Below are 4,727 nucleotides of genomic sequence, written 5' to 3' on the forward strand. Positions count from 1 at the left end.
TTTTCTTACCCACGATGACTGTTTTCCATTCCATTCATGAAGCTTCGAATAGCAGGACTTGTGCCAAAAACTGGAGCACACTATGAGAGAAATGTCATATAGAATTTCTGTTAGCAGTTGAACATGTCCTGACATATCTAAATGTAGAATAAGGTGAAAACAATATTACACCCCTATTATTATTAATGGTATTACATACATGTGCATAAGCAATGGTCCGATATCTCCTACTGATCACCAACTTCAACAGTTATACAATTTTGAGCGGAATTCATAACATAAATTAGTAATACTAAAATGAATTAAGACATGTCATGCTGCATATAGTACAAGACATCATACTAACATTTACATCTCAGGCCAAACCACTTCAGTGCTGCTACAGGTCCCACACATTCAGCACATTTATCCATGCTTGATATTGCTGAAGTGACCACAACATTTATGCAGACCTGTGAAGAAAAAAAACATCAGTGAATGTGAAATTACAGCAAAAAAGAAAGATCCTAAAACATACATGTGATACTACATTACGAGCTACATTGTCTTTCAATAATCATTTAATGTATTTTTAGTGGAAGGGAAGTTGTGGTCATTTAGTTAATAAGATCACTTACAATCATTAAATAACATTTACGTTACAGACCTTAAAAGGTTCTGGTTAATATATTACTACAAATCTTTATTTAGACCAGGGGTGTCCAGACTGTCCTGGAGGGCCAGTGTCCTGAAGAGTTTAGCTCCAACCCCAGTTAAACACACCTGAACCAGCTAATCAAGCTCTTACTAGACCAGGGGTAGGCAAGTTCGGTCCTAGAGAGCCGCAGTCCTGCAGAATTCAGCTCCAACCTTAATCAGACACACCTGAACAAGCTAATCAATGTCTTCAGGATTACTAAGGCTATAGGCTCAAGCTCTTACTAGGCATACTAGAAACTTACCAGCAGGTGTGTTGAGGCAAGTTGGAGCTAAACTCTGCAGGACACCAGCCCTCCAGGACCGAGTTTGGGCACCCCTGATTTAGACATCGACTAATATTACTGAAAGTGAAAACAGGTCATTAATTAAATACTTTTTGTTACAGCTTTTTTTCCCCCCTAAGTATATCACAGGCCATGCAGAGATGGACGTCAGAGCATTCACTGTTGCACTGAAATAACAGCTCATCCGAAATGTGAATACCTCAATACCTCCTTCAGCGGGGGCACAAAAGCTCTGCTCCTCATTTAACACATGCTCTTTGACAGGTGACATCTGAAAACAATAAAACAATGAAGGCTCATGTAGAGATGAACATCGATCTAGCATTTTCTAAAATTATGCAATGCACATTTTAGTACATTCTCAACACAGTCCTGATCATCCAATCGTAAACCGGTCCTTCTTCGGAGTCACCTGAAATTAAGGAAACGGAAATAAAAAATAAATAAGCATTCTACTGCAGACAACGGATTCAGGGATTGTTCAAATTTATTATGAATTTAATTTATTTATTTTATTTATTATGAATGACCTTTTCCAGTCCTTCAGATGCTGCACAGATACTTGAGTCCATTAACACTGACTGATCACTGACAACTGTCAGCTGAAAAGATTAAGTCAAAAAATAAAATAATTACTTATTTATAAGTCTTACTTGTATCACACTCGACGTTGTTCATTGTTTGCTCATAACTGGAGTCCCTTAATCATGCAGATTTATGCTACAGGCTCTGTGTAGAATTGTACAGTAAGAAAGTTATTTCCCTTAACCAGGAAATTAACGTTCTTAGAATTGACAGACAGTTGACCCTGACTCAAGTAAATACTTACAGCGGATCTAAATATTTATAATTAATTATAACTAGTTATGATTAATTATTCATATTTCCCCGTGAGCTGATTCTCTACAAAGCATTTGCTGCATGGATAAAAAATATAAATAATTAACATATCATACAAAATTGCGTTGCAGCAAATCCTTTAAATTTTAAGGTATTCAGAACAGAGCAACATAAAAATCAGAAAGAGCAGCTATACAATTATAGGACAAAGTTTTACATATATGCCATTATAATTAGTGTTTTATTTTTTAACTGTACAGAATTATAAATAAAACGCAAATTATAATCGGGCCTTCCATCAATTATAGTGATGAAAAAATTACTGGCCATCTCCTAACTGGATGTGCCTTTAGAGAGAAATGCACGGATTACATAATGAAAGAGTTAATTTCATTAGGAGTCTATTTTCGATTTGAATTATTTCGTTTTAAAGTAGTAATTTAAAGCTTTCTATATATTTGTATCATGTCTGAGTTTAGGTTCATCACTGTGAAGCGCTCCTGTTCAAGACCGAGACGGCAGAAAGCATCTGTTTTCTTTATTTTATAAAAGCACGTTTTGTTGATATTGTGAGTGCACACAAATAAAACTAGACCCTTTATGGTTTAGAATGATGTATTACTCTTACCTTTATGAGCATAAATGACTGCGTATTTTAAGTTGTTTCCGCTGTTAGAAAAAAATGCAAGCGATCACGCTGGCGATTAATTGGATATGCGTCTAACAGCGCACATTTATATAGGCTAAACATTTAAACTAACATTGTGATATACTTGAACTGTTTTATATATAGATTATACTTTAGGCAAGTCCTGATGATTTGAGAAGCCTAAAATGATCAAACATTGGCAATAGGCTATGATCAATTCACTGTCTGCCGCTGGCCTTTACTTAAAAAAAAAAACAAAAAACACATTTAACGAACAAAAAATACTCCAAATGTTTTTCTAAATTTACTTTATAAAAAAATAAAACAAAATATAATCACTTTTCCATTACATACAAAACTGAACTATTTTAATAGCTGAAACAGTAGTATAATCTTTTTTTGGGAAAAGGGGAAAAAAATGGGCTAGGGCCTATATTTGAGACCCGTGCATGGCTTTAATCCACTTCATCCAATGCTGTTCTCATCTGTGAGCATGCTCTTGATATATGTATTTTAGGTGTGTAAATGTATAATTGCACTTTCATTATTTTTTTCAGTTTTATTTAAATTTGTAGTTAAAACAACTCAAAATAAATGTATTTTAAAGTTTAGAATTAGACAGCCTTTGCACACAGGCTTACGCTGAAAACAACAAAATGGAACCTCAAGGTTGATCTAGGAAAACGTGTGCAAATGTATAGGGCCCCATTCCTATATTTTGCCTGGGGCCTCCAATTCACTAAATCCGCCCCTGGACGCAACAAATAATATGAGGCTCATAAACATCTTCAAAGTAGCTCTCAATCTTGATACACTAGTTATTTAACACATTCACTTAATATTCTTCTTATTTCAAACAGAAGATTAAATTTTATCTGTCTTTTACAATACAACATGAATATAACACGGCAACATTTAATATATGAACACCATTTACATTCTCAAAAACTCAATAATTGAGAATTAATTTAGCCCACTTAACAAGAGAAATTGATTTAGTTAGAAGGATTCCAAAATTTTTTTTACGAACTTTAACTTTGAGAACTATTTGTTGTCCTTTGAAGCATCCACGCTAACATCCACTCGTGATCATTGACTAATGACGTTCAATCCATAACTTTATCTCAAAATCTCTCTCTCTTATTTCTCTAATACGACTGTAAGCTATATTTGTCTCTCCTAGTACCGCCCATTAAGGCAGTAATTCTGTTCATCTAATTGAGTCAATAATATTCACTTGTTTAATTAAATAACCATTCTAAATGAGTTTTATTTTTGAACTTTATCCATTTTCTTATTTTCTTTTCAAAAACACTCAACTTCACAAATATATATACAGTATATATAAAACATTTATGTACAAACCCGATTCCAAAAAAGTTGGGACACTGTACAAATTGTGAATAAAAACAGAATGCAATGATGTGGAAGTTTCAAATGTCAATATTTTATTCAGAATACAACATAGATGACATATCAAATGTTTAAACTGAGAAAATTTATAATTTTAAGGGAAAAATAAGTTGATTTTAAATTTCATGGCATCAACACATCTCAAAAAAGTTGGGACAAGGCCATGTTTACCACTGTGTGGCATCCCCTCTTCTTTTTATAACAGTCTGCAAACGTCTGGGGACTGAGGAGACAAGTTGCTCAAGTTTAGGAATAGGAATGTTGTCCCATTCTTGTCTAATACAGGCTTCTAGTTGCTCAAATGTCTTAGGTCTTCTTTGTCACTCTCTCACTCACTCACTCACTCACTCACTCACTCACTCACACACACACACACACACACACACACACACACACACAGCTGTAGTGATTGTTGTGTTATTAATGTCTCTGTTCTTGTGTTCAGATGGCTGTTTTCTCACACTGGATCCAAACACAGCACACACTGAACTCAGTCTGTCTGAGGAGAACAGAAAGGTGACACGTGTGGAAGAGAAACAGCTGTATCCTGATCATCCAGACAGATTTGATGAGTATCAGGTGTTGTGCAGAGAGAGTGTGTGTGGACGCTGTTACTGGGAGACTGAGTGGAGTGGAAATCATTATGTGTTTATATCAGTGTCATATAAGAGCATCAGCAGGAAGAGAGCGGGTGATGAGTGTGTGTTTGGATCTAATGATCAGTCCTGGAGTTTGATCTGCTCTCCTGACAGTTACTCATTCTGGCACAATAACATACAGACTGATCTCTCTGTGGTGTCCATCAGCAGCAGAATAGGAGTGTTTGTGGATCACAGTGCAGG

The 4,727-nt window shown here is 35.2% G+C and overlaps 1 long non-coding RNA gene across 1 annotated transcript; it reads right to left on the reverse strand.

The window, feature by feature from the left end:
- Nucleotides 1-1,189: 1,189 nt before the first annotated feature.
- LOC107578661 (uncharacterized) lies at nucleotides 1,190-1,587 on the reverse strand. Its single transcript, XR_001608370.1, has 3 exons — nucleotides 1,514-1,587; nucleotides 1,341-1,395; nucleotides 1,190-1,254 (listed from the first exon to the last, which is right to left on the reverse strand). It is a non-coding gene; the product is annotated as an uncharacterized lncRNA (long non-coding RNA).
- Between the last annotated feature and the right edge of the window lie 3,140 nt (nucleotides 1,588-4,727).

This window comes from Sinocyclocheilus grahami, unplaced genomic scaffold (genome assembly GCF_001515645.1).
Source record: "Sinocyclocheilus grahami isolate Dianchi unplaced genomic scaffold, SAMN03320097.WGS_v1.1 scaffold11370.1, whole genome shotgun sequence".
Taxonomy (NCBI): domain Eukaryota; kingdom Metazoa; phylum Chordata; class Actinopteri; order Cypriniformes; family Cyprinidae; genus Sinocyclocheilus; species Sinocyclocheilus grahami.